The following is an 18,117-nucleotide window of genomic DNA, read 5'->3' as shown; positions in this document are numbered from 1 at the left end:
CCTCTTGGAAGACTTTAGAGAATATGATTACTTGGTTCTCTCTAGTGAAATTGGCTAGCCCTTCTTAGTGTATCCACACTAGTGCCAATTTCACCAACCAAAGACATCTTTATATAGTATGGAGAATAGGGTTAAACCCATGACCTTTCATTTCATATGATCCATGGGTTAAACACTCCATGGACTATCCATGAAAGCTTAGCCTAACCTAAATGAACTTGGCCCATTCCATATATACAAGAGTCCATATTTAATTAGTTCATTTTGATCACTTAATTAATTCTAAATTAATTCTTGATCAATACTAATTAAATAATATGATTCCATATTAATATATTAGAACTTATAATATATTAATATTAATCATAAACATACTATTCTCAAAAGATTATCCATATAAATTGTGTCGGTGAAGTGCAACCCAAATGGACCATGCCGGGTCGGGTCAAGTACATACCAAATATAGTTATGGACTTAGACATTAATCCAACAATTAGGACGAATTTCTTTATGATTTGTGGTTAGATAAGCTATTACAACAAACCCCTATAGAGAAATTGGATTATTAACTGCTATGCATAGGTCCGAGACATTTGCAGTCTCGCAGTTCATCCTACTCGCCGAGTAGGTTGTCTACTCGGCGAGTAGATGACTTTTTAGACCCACTTTTCTTGTTTTTAATTACTGGCTATTGTTTGCTGGTGTGTTTGTTGGTGTTTGTATGCAGGAACCATGTTCAGAAGGGGGCAATCTTCACGCGGGGGAAGTCAAAATGATATTCCATGGCTTTCCTTTCAACACATAACTTCCAAGTCATCCCAAAACCGGGCTAGAAACAGGCTGGAAGCCCTAAAACAAAAGGAAATTCATCTCCCAAATGCGGCTGACTGGGGTTGGCTGGGAAATGTCGGGTTAGAGGAGGAGCTTACACCATATTTGGTAAAAGAGTGTAGTTTGGGGTACACCACCATTACGTGTGACGGGTGGTTACAATTGTTCAAAATTCAGGAGTCCGTGTATGCTGAGTTGTGCTGGGAGTTTTTTGCTACCATCTCATTCCGAGGTGGTAGTGATTACTACAATCCCAACGTGATCTCTTTTTCTTTGGGTGGAGAGCTGCGACAGTGCAGCATTGCTGAGTTCTCGTGGAGGTTGGGGATTTATGATCAAAGCGTGATGTTGACAGAAGATTTTGAAGCATTCCTGGAAAACAGCCACAAAGAACTTCCCGAGGCAGTGGTGGCCTCGACATGGTGGAACACAATAGCCAACAGAGTTTATATTCCGTCCACCGCTCAAGAAGGCCACATCCGCTCACCGATCCACCGCCTTCTTCACCGATTTGTCGCCAGTACCATCAACCAAAGGAAGGATTGAGACAAGGTTCCAACCCTTGACATCTTTTATTTATGGAGTATCATTACTCCCGAGGCCTTTTGCAACATTCCTTACTGCATTTCCAAGTTCCTTGTCGAAGGGGCGGTCAAGGAGAAAGTTAATTCAAAAATCAATGGAGGAATGTTTATTACTCGACTGGCCAAGTCGTATGGGATACTTGATCTACCGCAAGCTAGGGCGCTCACGGTTATCCACCCTCCACCATTCAACACGGCATTATATCAGAGGGCGAGGATAGTTGGAAAGTTTGGTGACTCCTTTACCATCCCACATGAAGATGTGCCGGCGATTCTGGAGGAGCTGGGAAGGCGGGTTAGACAACGTAGCGAACGGGTACGAGAAGACCCACCGGTTATTTCGGTGGAGGAGGATAACGATGGGTGGAATCAATTAGAGTACCTCCGCTACCTAGATGACATTGGGCAAGGGGTGAACTACAATAACCAATCTTTTGAATATCTTTTTCAGCAAATGAATATCGCCCCAAGACCCGGTTCCGGATACCCGTATATCATGAATTGGGAGGAGCAGATGAGAAGGAGAGTCGGAGAAGGAGGAAGTGGCACGGGAGGCGCTGATATGGAGGATGAATGATGAAGATTTGTTTTCTTTTATTTTTGTTTTTGTTTTTATGATGATGTTTTAATTATGTTTTGGACAAATGTTTAAACACTTGGATGATGGTTGTTTTGGAGGTGTGATTATTAGTGTTACTTTTAGTTTTTCAATTTTCAGGAAGGAAGATTAGGAGGCATGCTAAGTTGAGGGTCAAAAAGGGAATTAGGAGATTTTCAAGAAAAATGAAGTGTTGTTCTAAGGATTGAGTCCGTGCAAGTTGAGAGTGATTGAGTGTGCTATTACTGGATGAATTAGAAGAGAGGGTCAGGTTGTATTTCCAAACTAGAGTCAAATGGAGCATCAGTACTAATTTTTTTTGGAACTGTCAGATCTACTCGCCGAGTAGGTTTTGTGCACTCGGCGATATCTATAAAAATTGAACCTTTATCCGAGGAGAAGACACCTTTGGCGATTTTTGAAGATCCTTCTGCGATTAAGAGCACCAGAAGACGCTGAGGAATTCTAATCTCCAACCTTTTGAAGAATTGAAGCAACTAGGTTAATCATTCCACTTATGCTTAAGATTTGATGACGTCTAATCTAGGTGAATTTGTTTTTGTGTGTGATTTTACTGCAACTATGAACTAATTTCGTTTTTGTTTCTGTTTGGGGAATACCAAGGAACTCCTATGGTTTAATTCTTAGTTTTGATTAATTGTTCATTGGTGATCTATTAAATTAAGTTTGTTAAAGACCCTTATGCATTAATCGTGATTATTTTCTGTTAATTGGAAGACAATTAAGCTGCATGAACATCTCTTAGTTGTTAACCTCATATGTCTATGTGAACACCAATTCATATGCTTAGGAATAATGATTAAGAAACTAAGATTAACAAGACAATAATTAGATTAATGTGTGAGCTTGTTTGAAAAACCATCAAACAAGATGTTAATTGATTTATTAAATTGATTTACCACTACAAATCTTATTTAATCCAAATTATTAATCTAGGGAATTAATTAGTTTAAACACTTGATCACCGCTTAAATTAGTTAATTGTCTAAGGGTTAGGAGTAATGAACATGAACCTAACCACTTAAATTGGTAGCCAATAATAATTAATCTATCATAAATATAAATAACCATAGGAGTGAATTGGTTGAGCCTAAATAGAAACATCTTTATCAAATTTGGTGAATTAGTTGCTTGTTTTAGTCATTTAGTTAATTAAGTGTTACTTAAGTTTCTAGTCTTGCAAAACTAGAATAAAAACCTTTTACTTTCATTAATTGTTTTAGTTAAAATTAGTTGTTAGTTTAATTTTCCGTTCCCTGAGATTCGACACCGTACTTACTAAACTATACTCCTAAAAGACAGGTTCACTGCCTTTGTGTGCTAAATATATTAATAAAAGTAGGTATAAAACAAGTGCATTTTACACACATCAGTGGTTTACCAAAAGGTTCAAACTGTGCCAAATCAGGTTTACGCTGTCACAGGGGTCACTGGAAAACAAACAGGTGAACTAAAAATATTGGTTGATAAAGACAATGTTGAAGGGTGTGATAACTATTTTTGGTCCGCTCCTATCGATAATGCAGACGAGAAAGTGGGTCTTCGAGAGAAAACCTCATGGAGGGTAAAGGGCAGATATGTTGCCGAACCAATCAACAAACCCTCAAGCTTTGACAAACCAAGCTCAAGTTGAACCAAATTGATACCGGAAGAATCGGGAAAGAAACCGGAAGAATCAAAGAAGACTTCGAATATATCTTCCAATTCAACCGAAGCTCAAAAGGAGAAGCAAAAATCAAGCTTCAACATTCATAAATCTGAGAAGGAGTTGGCTGAACAGAAACACCAAAGAAATCAGAGGCACATGAAGAATCTGAATGAGCGAAAAAGGTTTTGGCAATCTCAAAACCCTAACCATGTTCCCTCGAATAAAGAAGCAAATGTTGTAGAAAATGACAAACTAGAGATCAAAAGAAAGAAAAATTTTAGTCCCAGTTCTTACTATTCCAAATCTCAAAACCAAACATCCAATATCTGTTCCGACTCCAAAGAGTAGAACCAAACATCCGGTTTCGGTTTCAATAATAGAGTTCATAACCGAACTTCATGGTTCGGTCCGAACATCAAAACTGAGAACCGAAGGTCAAGTCTTGGTTCTTCCCAACAGAAACCTAACTCAATAAAGGATGTTAAAGGGAAAGGAAAACTTGATTCTAAAGCAGACGTCAATCATAATAAAAAGGAAGCTAACCCTAGGGATCTAAGGAGGACTCCAACTGTCATAACACCATGTAGTACATTGCAATTTAAACAAGATAAAAATAAAATAAAAGTGTACACCATCAAAAGAAAAGATGAAACCACAGTAATAAAAAGAACCTATCTTGTACATATATCTCTTGCTATTCCTTTTTCTATGAAAAACTCACTAACAGGGCCCAATAGACTTTTGGTTCCTAAATCTGCTTAAATTTGCAGGTTATAAGTGACGAGTAGTTCGACGACGAATGGTACATAGACAGTGGCTGCTCACATCACATGACAGGGAGAAAGGAAGAGGTAAGGGAGTTTCAGTCCCTTAAGGATGGTGGATGCGTGAAGTATGGAAACAACTCTTATGGCACAATCAAAGGATATGGAATTATAACCAACAGAGAGTTCACAATTCGAAAAGTATCGTACGTGGAAGGATTTCAGCACAATCTCATTAGTGTATCTCAATTAGTTGTGGGAACGGGGCTGAAAGTCTCATTCGATGATGAAGGATCAGAAATTGTCAAAAAGCAATCCAAAAGAGTCTTCTTAAAATATGAATGAAAGGAGAGATGTACCCTATAAACCTCAGTTCAATTAAAGGAAAACCAACTATTTGCCTGCTGTCTAAGGCAAATTCGGATGAAAGCTGGCTATGGCACCAATGTCTCTCGCATCTAAAATTTAAAGATATTAATAAGTTGGTGCATGGTGATCATGTTCGAGGACTTCCGGTTCTCAAGTTTGATAAGGAACACCTGTGTGCAGCATGTAAGATGGGTAAACAGAGCAGAAAGAGCTATCCATCACGTACCAATACCAAGATCGTTGAAGCACTTAAACTTCTACATATTGACTTATGTGGACCTTCAGCTATTGAAAGCATCGGTGGCAGTAAGTTCATTCTTGTTATAGTAGATGATTTTTCATGTTTCACCTGGGTATTCTTTCTTAAACAGAAATCAGAAGTGACTCCCAAGTTAAAGATGTTCATCAAGCAAGTTGAACTGCAACTACGAAAAGTGGTAAGGAACATCAGAAGCGACAATGGGCTTGAATTCAAGAATAAAGAGTTTGAATACTTTCTGGCCGACAAGGGAGTATCTCATAACTTCTCTGCTCCCTATACTCCACAACAGAATGGAATCGTTGAAAGACAGAACTGTTCCTCATGTGAAGCAGCCATAACCATGTTGAGCTTCGCTTCTCTCCCATTATACTTTTGGGTTGATGCTATTGCTACTGCCTGTTATACTCAAAACAGATCCTTACTTAACAAGCTGATCTCAATTATTCCATATGAGATTCTGAACAACCGAAAACCCAATGTCAGGTTCTTTCATGTGTTCAGTTCCAGGTGCTTCAGTTTCAACTCTAAAGAGAACCGAAACAAATTTGATGTTAAACCGGATGAGGGAATCTTTCTAGGATATTCACTCACTTCAAAGGCTTATAGGGTTTTGAATAAACACTACAAACGTATTGAGGAAACCTATTACATAACCTTTGATGACTGCTACATAAAGAAAGCTCAAACAAAAGAAAGTGCCATGGGAGAAATATTTCCTGAATCAGGACACATATCGGTTCCTATTTCAAATTTGTTTGAAGAATATATGAGGTTATTTGATGAACCAGAAAAAGCTATACACTCAGAGGCGAATGCAGCAGACAACAAAATCGACCATCTGAAAAAGATCATCGAAGATGCTGTGAAATACATGGCAAAGGATCCTTCAAACCAAGATGATGATCAACCCTCAAATGAACCTCCAAATAACAGCGCAGTATTCGAGGGGGAGGGCTCATCTGTGTCTCATACAACCGAACAAGAGAATCCAAATCCAACCAAGCAAGAGAATCCAACTCCAACCGAGGGGGGGATCCTGAACCTGACAAGGAACACACTTCGCCATTTGTGGGGGAGAATGCAAATACAAATGATAAAGACAATCAATCAGAATTTGAAGAAGAGATTAATGCAGAGTTTGATCCTGTTTATGACCCAAACTACCCTCCTCTCACAAAATGGACTAAGGATCACCCTCAAAAACAGATAATTGGTGAATCATCCGAACGGGTTCTCACATGATCTCAGTTGAAAGCGAAGCAAACTGCATTATTCTCTCAAGTTGAATTCTGCATGTTTAATTCGTTTATCTCTAAAATCAAACCAAGGACAGTCAACACTGCACTTGATCATGCTGATTGGGTACAGGCAATGCAAGATGAACTTCATGAGTTTGAACGCAATCGAGTTTGGACACTAATACCCACACCAAAGGATGCTTATGTGGTTGGATTGAAGTGGGTCTTCAGGAACAAGATGGATAAAGAAGGCAATGTTATTAGGAATAAGGCTCGGATGGTGGTAAAGGGATATTGCCAAGAAGAAGGAATAGACTATCAGGAGACCTTCGCTCCTATAGCTAGATTGGAATTGGTTCGAATCTTTCTAGCATATGCTGCTCATAAAAACTTCGAAGTTTTTCAAATGGATGTGAAATGTTCCTTCCTCAATGGAGAACTAGAAGAAATGGTGTATGTTGAGCAACCACCTGGGTTCGTGAACGAGAAATACCTTGATCATTGCTATGTGTTAGATAAAGATGTGTATGGACTAAAACAAGCAACAAGGGCCTGGTATGAAACACTAAATTTCTTTCTAAAAATGTCTAAATTCAAGCAAGGTTCGGTTGACCCAGCCTTCTTTCGCATGAAAGAAGGCGAACATCTAATGATAGTTTAAATTTATGTCGATGATATCATCTTCGGCTCCACGAATTCTAGTTTAACGGCTGAATTCAGGAAGCTGATGGAGACTAAATTTGAAATGAGTGCAATGAGTCAAATTATCTTTTTTCTTGGGTTGAATATAACACAGGGACCAGAAGGTATTTTTATTAACCAGGAGGCTTACACGAAGAATTTACTAGCAAAATTTGGTATGATGGGAGACTCGAAGGTGAAGGTTCCTAAGGCGTTTGGCACCAAGTTAACACCATCTCTGGAAAAACTTGTTGTAGATATCACTCTCTATCGTCAAATGATAGGATCTCTCATGTATCTAACTGCAAGTAGACCAGACATTATGCTTTATGTCTGTTATTGTGCCAGGTTTCAAGTTAATCCTAGAGAACCTCACATGGTGGCAGTGAAGAATATTTTTCGATATTTGAAGCGAACCTCGTCGCTCGGTCTCTGGTATCCAGCAAAATCCGGATTCTTTGTTCAAGCCTTTTTTGATGCTGATCTGGGTGGATGTGGTCTAGATAGAAATAGCACAACTGGAGGATGCCAGTTCCTTGATGGCAAACTAGTTAGATGGCAGACCAAGGAGCAAACATGTGTGTCTCTCTCAACAGCCGAAGCAGAATACATAGCTGCTGCTTCGTGTACTTCACAAGTAGTCTGGATATAAAGTCAACTTAGAGACTATGGACTAAGTATGAAGAATATTCCTCTTTATTGTAACTATGAAAGTGTGATAAGAATCTGTCACAATCCGGTGCAGCACTCAAAGACAAAGCATATTGCACTCAGGTACCACTTCATCAAGGACCATGTTGAAGATGGCAATGTGGAAGTCCATTTCTTAAGGTCCTTAGATCAACTTGCAGATCTTTTCACTAAAGCATTACCATAAGCAAGTTTTAATATAATTTTGCAAGGTTTAGGAATGATGGAAGCAGAGTTGGTACCGAATCCTCAAACCTCTCTCTGAAAAATTAGGCAAGCGAAATGAACCGATCGCTCGGTCTATTTCAGCTCCGGAGTTTTAGGGAACCGAAATGAATCGAACGCTCTGCTTATTTCGGCTCCTTAATTTTTTTTTTTGGGAACTGAAATGAATTGATCGCTCGGTTTATTTAGCTTAAATTATTTAAGGTGTAGGTTCGGCTGTATCCTTTTATTTTCTATTTTTTTTCTTTCGTCCGTTATTTTTTTTCTTTATTTCTAAGATATTTTAAAGTTTTTTCTTTTCTATTTTTATTATTTTCATTATTTGACAAAAAATACAAAATTTAAAAAAGATTTTGTATTTTTTTTGTGTGTGGTTTGTTTCTCTCTTCTTCCTTACTAGGTATAAAGTGCCAAGCCATCTTATAAACTCATGGAGGGGCAGGTATGTCAATTTTAACTATGAACTAGCTAGATGTCCCTAGAAGCATGTTGTTGCATGTAGACTAAAGCCTATTAAAACTTTGAGTGAGGCCTTAATGATTTGATTTGTACCTATCGTTTCTTCCTAATTAGGTTGTACCATTCAGTCAAGTCCTGAGCTACCACACTCTTCTCAAATGACTCAAGAGTTTTCTGCTATGTCACTCTTTTAAAAGCAGGGGTACATTCAACTCTTTAACCACCTCATCTATATTCTCCATCTACTTTTGGTTCATCAATGTAACCCTTGAGACTCTCAGGAATTACCACTGAGGTTTATGGTTACACAAACTCTGTGTTTATGATCTTAGATGTGTACACCACATGCTAAGTGAGACCCAAAATCCAACACCAATACTAAATTGACGGTGAATATTTATATTCAAGAACTCACTTGTTACCCAAAAGAAATCTCTTTTATTTTTCTTGTGTGATCTTTATGAAATTATCTAATACCAAGACATTTCTTCCCAAAAGATCCAGTTTAGTTTTTGTTTTTGAGATTTCTATTTTAAATTCGGTTACTTCCAACCTATCCAACCTACTTGTTCAATAGACCACATCGGACTCACAAGTACTTCTTCCAACGTTCGGTCTTATGTTAAGCATCGAGGTTCGCTTGAAGCTTAGCCACATTCTAAAGCCTATGATTAAAAAGAAGCCTTTCAATGTTTCTTAACAAACATTTGATCGTATTCTCATGGAAAACCACACAAGAACTTCAAGTCTCTCTTGACTTTAAAGGAAGAGATTCGTACCCGGGATCCTTAGCTTTATGTCATATTTGACATCACTCACATCCCATACACTTGTTTGCTTTATTTCTTATCTGTTGGCACACTAATGCACGAAAATCTTTTTGATTTTCCAAAACTCTGGTTCGTGACACTTGAGAGTGGTTTTTACTTTCGGCTCTAAAAATTAAACAGTCTTATGGAAGTGATAAGGGATTCTGTATCCGGAATGAGTACTGGATTGAAGAAGTTGAATGGATACGACGTTAAAACGTGTCTTTGGATAAGTTCAAAAATGGGCGCGTGAAGTTAAAACGGCTCCTAAACCTTTGTCGTATGACGTGTATCTGGGGAAAACCAAGCTGTCAAATCTTGCTTTTACATGCGCCTTTTCAGAGATCGTTTCATGATTATGGTAGATTCTTTCTCTCTCATGGCAATCGTATATATAGGAGTTCTCGCTCTATTGTACCTTTTAGCACACTCCACTTCTCTCAAACACACCGACGCTTTTTAACAACTGTTCATCTTCTTCACAAAGCTCAACAATGGCGGATTCTTCATCTCTTCAAGATCCAATTGCATCGTCATCCCTGCTTTCGATCAAGCCCAACCAGAATTTGATCATTCAGATGACTCCATTCTTGTATGATCATTACATGCTTCAAGTAGTAGAATGTCTCAAGTATTCCCCTCTCGCAATCGCTCTAACTCAAGTGGAATTCGTTCCCATGTCACTCTTATCTCAAGTATACTCCACAGCATCTTATGACAAAATCATAGAGCGCATCTACTTTCAGATTCATTCTCACAAAGGTTCTATTTCAAAAGGACGATTTTGCTCTCTTCTAGGGCTTGCAGTCGACGCCTCTGTCATCTCACCAAACTTCATCACCACAATTCAATTGTTCTCGATGTTTTACGAGATGGGATACACAGAGGTCCTTACCACCTTCACGAAGTTCAAGAAATCTTGCTTACCTCCTCAATAAGGGGTTGTTTGAGCGTGTTGGTGGATCCGATGGGTCAAACAAATGCTTCATGACAATTCTGTATGGTATCTACAATGGAATCAACCTGGACTACGAGTCATTTATTTGGTCTCAACTGGTACAGAGTCCGTGCTCCTCGACCAAGCAATCTGAAATTTCCTGTGGTCGCTTTTGGACCATCGTCGCTCAAAGGGTAATAACCTCCCTCAAGGTTCCATTCATGAAGGACTCTTTGTTGTCCTCTATCTCCTCCTTCCATACCAAAAAAAAATCATTGTGGCTGATCCAACCAAGTTTTTGCACAACGACTCTATTCCGGAAACTATGTACCGGTCTGTCTCTCAGGAAAGTAAATTGATCTCTGATTACAGATAGCTTCCTCCCAAGAGTCCACGACAATTAACTCCAGAGATGCAAGTTGCATTAGACGAGGTGGAGAAACCTACAAAATGAGGTAAGAAAGTTGTTAAGAAAGAAGCAAGTGAAGAACCCTCTTCCAAACCAACTAAGTCAAAGAAACGGAAAGCTGACCAGGGTGACTCCTCTACACCAAAGAATGTCAAGAAAATGGCTCGCAGAAAACACACTCCTTCACCTTCCTATTCAGAACAGAAACATGAGCAGTCTGCAGGTGAAGAAGAGGAAGAGCAACATGAAAGTTCACCTAGGGGTAATACACCTCCTCGGCCTCCAACTCCGGTGGAAATTGTCGATGATTCTATTCCTACACCCCCTTCATCTCCACCCAAGACAACAGTTCAGGTTACCGTTGCTCCTCCACCCCCATCCTCATCACCCCCTGCTTCTACAATTTCTTCACCACCACCTATTACTTCTACTCCTATCATCACTGCTTCATTACCAACTCCTATTTTCTCCAAAGCAACCTTCACCACTACACTTATCATCTCTTCCACCACAGATTCTTCTGTCAACGTCAACACATCTGATGTGGGGGCGAAGACTGAAGAACCCTCTAAAGTCACAACCGAGCCAATTTCACCAACTCTTTCTGATGATTCTAATCCAGTTCTTGGAGGAGCTGAATTTGGGTTTGATTCTACTTACTATAGTCCCTACCGAATCCCCAGTGAGGAAGATGAATCTGCTCCTGCAAAGAGAAACAAATCAACAATGTTCACGACAAGGTTGATACACTGCTTGATTCGACAAAGAAGTATAATGATGTTGTTCTCAAAGCATTCATGGATACAGCCCTGCATCAATATACAGAATGCATCGACAAATGTACTGCGACTATGGATGATTCTACTTCTATGTGCAAATGAGCCACCTCCGATGTTAAAGATCTTATCTGTGACTCTTATGTTTTTCTTGACTCTTTTAAGGGTCATGCTAATTCAAATGTTGCCAAGGTCACAGAGTCCATCGATTCGCTTTCTCAATCCCTTCAAGCCAAGCAGACCAAGTTTGAGACTGTCCGTTCCGAAATCTCTGCTGAGAACAAGACCTTCAACTCTTCTATTGACTCTCGGTTCGAAAAGCTCACTACTGATCTTCTCATGGAAAGGCAACTCACAGATGATATTGCTCAACAGACTGCACTAAATGCAGTGCATAAAGCAGCACTTGCCAAGGCTGAACATGAGATTTCCTTGTTAAAAACATAACGAGTTGTTTTCGCAGCTATGTTGGGAATGTTCTTTCTCAGCTACATAACGTGCTTCAGGCTCATGATCCCATTCTAACGCTTACAATTCGCAATCATTTGACCTTCAAACTCCTTCCATCACTTGAACTCTTACGAGAAATGAAGGGTGTTTCGGAGAGAATTGTTCCTTCGTAACAAGGGGGAGAAGAAGAGAAGCCACAACCTATTCCAATTAAACCGAAGGTCAAAACCGAACCGAAGGATAATTTAACTTCGGGTTTTTAGTATCAAAGAAAAGAAAAAGCATGTTGTTGGAGAAGATGATGAAGATGTCGAAGATCAAGAAACAATTTCCGAAATCTTGAAATGAAAGAAAAGGGATGAGGAGATAGATGAAAATCTTTGAATTGTTAAGGAAGCTGAGGAAAGAGGAAAGAAGAAGAAAGAAGAGGATGATGCATTAAGTTGCAAGAAAATGTTGCTCCTTCCTTGGACTAAGGAGACACTGATCAAAGAAGCCATAGAGTCTCCAAGTTCACTCTGGCTGGAACCTGTGACTTCGTTTGATTGTGATAATACAAGGGATTCACAGTTTGATATGCCTATAACACGAAAGGCATTCATTTTTCACTGCTTTGATTCGACTGTTGAAGTCCCTTCTCCTCAGCCTCAGGTAGGCCGTGAACTGATTGATTTTTACCTCAAGTTCGGTCAGCCTCAGTATCTGACCTGGAGTGCTCAGAATATTACTACTATCAAGGTGCTGAAGCCGTTTCCTATAGGGAAGTTTATCAATGTCTCTTTCATGATAAACGGAGGTTCGGATAACTCGGTTTCTGTCATTTCCCTAGCAGACCTTCCCAACCTGAATCCTCATGATTGGATCCTACTCTTCAATATTTTGCTTACTAATGCAAAGGAGTATGGACCAATTTTGGAACATCTAAAACGAATGATAGCTTGTTATATCCATGAAGTTGCGAAAATGGATCAGGAAGTGGCTAATGTCTTGAGAAAGAAACCGACGGTGAAGCCTACTACAAAGCCAGGAGATGTCAACAAAATGACTCTCGGTCAAATAGATTCTGCTCACCTCACGGTCATGTTTACAAGGGCCAGAGGGTAAAGGTTCTTGTTTTCTCTGGTGGACTAACATTTGTTCTCTACTGACTGCCTAGAACACATCATAAATATCATTCATCGGTGTAAGGCGAATTCGGAGTCAAATAAGAAGAACTTCACAGACATACTCCGGTGGTATATTACTTTTAGACAAACTCTTTTGGCCATTATACCGGGTGTGTTCAAGACTGTGAAGAAGTCGTGATAGCACAATCAAACTGATCTCTCGGCTCCATTGACGCAAAGGGGGAGATTGTTGGGTATTATGTGTTGCGTCATGGGCCAGTATCTTGTATATCCGGTTTGGGCCTGTCCAACCGTGATTAGGGTTATGTAGTATTATATATTAGTGCATGCATATATGCCTTAAATACGCTAGTCAATTTGATTATCTTTTGTATTGTAACCCTAAACACCTCTAGAATCGAAGTTCTTCATCGAGCTCTTCTGGGGTGTTAAAGTTTAATCATTCGACATCGTTCAAACCATTCTTGTGTTCTTATTGTTTCATTTATTGCTTTTCTGCTTGGATCTATCGATCATTAAGGAAAATTATTCCAACAAGTAACTTGGAGGATTCGGGAGGATTGCTGAGGAAAGTATGGATAGGTGTGGAAGGTAGTATTGGGCCCATACTACTGAAAGCACAGGATCCATACTCAAATTAGTGAGAGTCTTCGAAAATTCGAGAAGCTTACAGGAATGAGAATTCTTGGTTATTCCTTGATCGTGGGAATATCTGCTTTGTAGAATGAGGATGAGCACGCATGGGTGGGATCAGGGCTTGGTCTCGGCTCTGGTGGTGAGCCAATTAGTGGAAGAACTGCTAGGATTTTGAGTTCGCCTTGGATCTCTTGTATCATGCGACAAGGGTTGAATGTGTGATTTTTGTGCTTTGGGAATTGGAACTATGTCTTGGGAATAGTTTATAGCCAGTTTAGAGCAGAGGTTGCTCCAGCTATTGTAGTTCAGCCATTGGCGTTTGAGATGGTGGGTGTGTTAGGGCACGAGACCCTGAATGATGTGAATCTCAGAACCGAGGATGGAAGATTTATTAGGAGTGCCTCAATGAGAGAGGTTCAGGTCAGGTGAATTTGTTGGCGGGTCTCGGGCAGAGACCCAATAGTTTGGATCAGCTTTTAAGAGGCCAGCAGGGTCGGCTCCAGAGCAACGTTTGCAGAAACTGTGCGATGAAGTTTTGTTCCAAGGGTTTAGATTGTCATTGGGATCGGAATGAGGTGTTTCATCATGTTCTTAAGGTGGTCAAGGTATCACAGGAGGAGGTGGTTAGGATTCCCTCGGATGTTGTGGATATGCTATCTGCGACCATTTTTGGTGGATATCGGGTATTTGTAGCGCTTGGGAATTGTGATAAGTTGGTTCTCGAGTCGGTTTTCTGCTATTGTTCGCGTTAGCAAGGGTTGTCAGATGTCATTTAGCATGTCGAGGAATCTTTGAGAGATCTTTAGACGGATATACCTCGTGGAGTGGAACTCGTGTGTACCGTGAATGCTCTGAGTCATTGTCGGAATCTGTTCAGTGGTCTGGGTTGCTACGAGTGTAGCAGGTTTGGTGACACTTTCAGGGATGGTCCACGAGGAGGGGGGGGCAAGCTCGTTAATTTTTCTGTGATCAGAATGGTGACAAGGAGGTCGACCGTTTGAGAATTAGAGAGGAGCGGTGAGTGTATCCGCTCCGGCTATTTTGAGGATCACCAGTGGACAAGAGGGTAGAGTCGGAGCCCAACGGGGAGGGTCCCCACTTTGCAGGGTCAAAGAGGGGAGATCGGAACTCTAGCAGACAAGGGTTCAAGGTATGTACCCTTTTTGCCTCACCACCAGCGTTGCTTGTATTTAGCAGCAGTTATTTTTCATCAGCATGGATAGGCGTATCGTTAATTGTTATCTCTGGTGCTGGTTGAATTATACGTACCTTCAAGAAGAGTTATATGTCATCTGCATACCGTGAATTTGGGTGCAGTAGTGCGGGGTCATCTCCTGATATATCACGGATCTTCCGGCATTCGAGTGTTATTTTCAGTATGGTTAGGGTTAGTTCAAGGATTCGTGCGAGGGGATTTTGACTGGGTTACAGTAACCTTAGCAATTATGTTCTGAAAGCCTCTCGAAGTTGTTAAGGGGGAGAGAGAGAGAGAGAGAGAGAGAGAGAGAGAAGTTGTCGCTGAAGTATTGTGGGAGCATCCGACCTTTGGACTCCGAGATCTGAATGTGTTAATAATGTGAACAGCTAGAGTCATTGGCATTGTTAGGACACAAGATGTGTTAGTTGGTTTTCAGGAATCGTGTTGTTTTAGAAGGGTTATTCATGGTGTTCAAGCTTTGATAAGCACCGGTCATCAACAAGGTGAACGTTGGGACGTAATGAGGATTGAGAATCTTTCAGTTTTTACGTTTCGAGCGGACTTAGTTGAATCTAAGTGGGGGAGAACTGTCTAGGTATTCAGGACGGAAGCAAGGGTGAAGGTGTTGTAAGACTACAAGGGATCCGTAGCATTCACTAATGTTATGTTTGGGTGAAAGTGATGTAAGACTACGGGGGAGCCGTAACATTCACTAATGGTCAGTTATGGTATAGCGTTGTAAGACTGCGGGGGAGCCATAGAATTCACTAGCGGTACAAAGTGCTGTAAGATTGTGAGGTGTGTCGTAGAGTTCACGGATTCTTTTACGTGATTTGGACTAGGGTAGACTCGTTCTCAGGGTATAGTGGTGAACAGGTTGGTTTGATTGTTGTTTAAGCCATTGTGATGTGTTTTGGGTGGCTCTATTTGTAATAGAGCCACAACATGTCAGAATCAGGAAATGGTAGGTCGAAGGAGACCGGGTATGATGTAAGACTATAACTATTCTGGTAGTATTCTCCGTTTTGCGTCGGATTCAGTGGCAACAGGTTGTCAACCTATCCTGATCGGATAGGTTAATCGGCTGGAAAGAGATAGGGCAGTTATAGTTAGAGGAGGTATCCTTCAGAGGTCGCAGGGGACTGTTGAGTCTATTTTGGGTCAGCATTCGGTTAGGTGTACGGTGTTCTGACCAGTTGGCAGACAATTTGGGACCATGGAGGTCCGCGATTGTTCTTTAGGAAAGCATTCATGTGGCAACAAGAGGAGTAGGAGCGACTTCGGTGATTTGGGGATTGTGTGTGAAATTTCTTGTAATTTGTTAGTCGTAGTTGATCGGTGACTTGGTTCTTTAGGAAGCCTCAAGTCATTGCGAGTGGGAAGTATTCTATTTAGACTGGTTTTCTTGTGGAACCAGTTCGATGATGATTCAATGTGGGCAGTCTGTCAGGGAGACAGACCACCTCGAGACTTCAGATTTCAAATGAAGCTGATGTGATCAGGTTGCAAGGAAATCGTTCACTTTCAGATTTCGTGTTGCTGAATGTGTTTCCCTAGAAAGGGATTATCAGGTTTCGGAAGAGAGGCAAGCTGGGGCCTCGATATATAGGCCCATTCAGGATCTCGGCCCGGGTGGGAAATGTGGCATATCGCTTGGATCTGCCAAAGGAGCTTAGCCAAATTCACAACACCTTCTACGTGTCTCAACTTCGGAAGTGTGTCACGGTCGAGTCCACAGTCGTTTCGTTGGACGACATTCAAATGGATGAGAAGCCGGTTGCGATTCTTGATAGGAAGACCAAAGGTCTTCGAAATGAGGAAATAAGATTGGTAAAGGTGCAATGGCAGTACCGAAGGGGCTCCGAATGGACTTGGGAGCCAGAAGAGGTGATGCGAGAGCATTTCCCAAACTTTTATGACGACAGACTTCGAGGAAGAAGTCTTGTTCAAGTGGGGGAGACTTATAACACTAGTTCAAGGAATTGCTTAATGGATGCAAGTTATAGGGTTTTTGGTGCCAGGACTCGGCGAGTTGGGAGCCCCAACTCGACGAGTAGAGTCATTTAAAGGATCGTGGGATTTCGACCCTACTGGACGAGTCAGAAGGCCCTGACTTGGTGAGTAGGCGCTGTAGAGGAAACCCTAATTTTAGGAATTGGTACCTTATTTAAAGGACTTATGTCTCATTTGCAGCCTCCCTTATTTCCCCCTTTTTTTCCAGAGAAACCCTAGTTTGTGCCCTCCCTCTCTTTAAGTGTGTGTGAGCTTGGAGAGTGATTCTTGGTGCTCTTTTGGAAGGAACATGAAGCTAGAAGAGGTTGTATTGAATGGAATGCAGTAGATCCGAGATTTCCTCTAGTGTTGTAGCTACTTTGAGGTATAAAGTCGAAACCTTGGCTTTTCATTGCTTAGATTTCCTTCTATGGATGTTTATGGCCATTAGTAGCATGGTTTAGTATCATTCTTGGATTTGAGCTTGTTATCAGCATATGGCTTTAGATCTGGATATCTCAGGGCCTTTGGGGACTTAAAGTTGCCAACTTTATCAATTCTTAGCCCCCTTCATGATCTTAGTCCCTTGTCAAGCTTTTATTTAGTGATTCTAGCCTTGGATATTTTGCATAACACGTAAAGTTTGCAACTTACGTGGTAACTACACCATAAGTGGTTGGATCTGTGATTTGGAGCTTTGGTTTCCACTGTGTAGGACCGAAATCGAGAAGGACTAAAGGAACTCGCACAATTCTTTAGTCAACTCGACAAGTCAACCAAGGAGTTTACGGCCAACGGGTTTTCGATTGAGTGGGTTGCGTTCAGGAGTTTGCGGTCGAGAGTTTATGGCCACAAACACTATGGAAATCGACGAGTCATTCAAGTGACTCGGCGAGTTGACGAGTTAAGCAAGGAACTCGATGAGTGGCTGGCTATACCCGATGAGTTGAGGTCAACATGGACTTTTGACCTTGATAGTGGATCTTGACTTTGTCCATGGTTGACCTGAGGGTATTTATGGGATTGAGTCAGGTTACTCACCTGATAACTATGGGCAGTTGAGAAGGATCAGCGTGTGGGATATGTCTGACTTCAGCTTATCAGTTTAGCATCCGAGAGGTGAGGCTTCTCACCATACCAATGGGTCTAAAGCACCATGTCTGGCCCATTTTATGATAGTTGGTATACTTGTTGTGCAGAGGTGCGTGGTTTGAGTATGTGGTAATATGTGGTAGAGATAGCCTTTATAGCTAATAGTAGAGATAGCCTTTATGGCTAATGATAGAGATATCCTTTGTGGCTAACGAAATCGAAACAAAATCAATTGAATATCTCTTGCTGAGTAGATTCAATACACACCCTCGATGAACCCTTGAAGCACTCACTGAACGGTCATCAGCAATCTCTACCTCT

Source organism: Lactuca serriola, chromosome 5 (assembly GCF_051521515.1).
Source record: "Lactuca serriola cultivar US96UC23 chromosome 5, Lser_US96UC23_V15, whole genome shotgun sequence".
Lineage (NCBI taxonomy): Eukaryota > Viridiplantae > Streptophyta > Magnoliopsida > Asterales > Asteraceae > Lactuca > Lactuca serriola.
Note: the sequence above shows the minus strand (reverse complement) of the source record.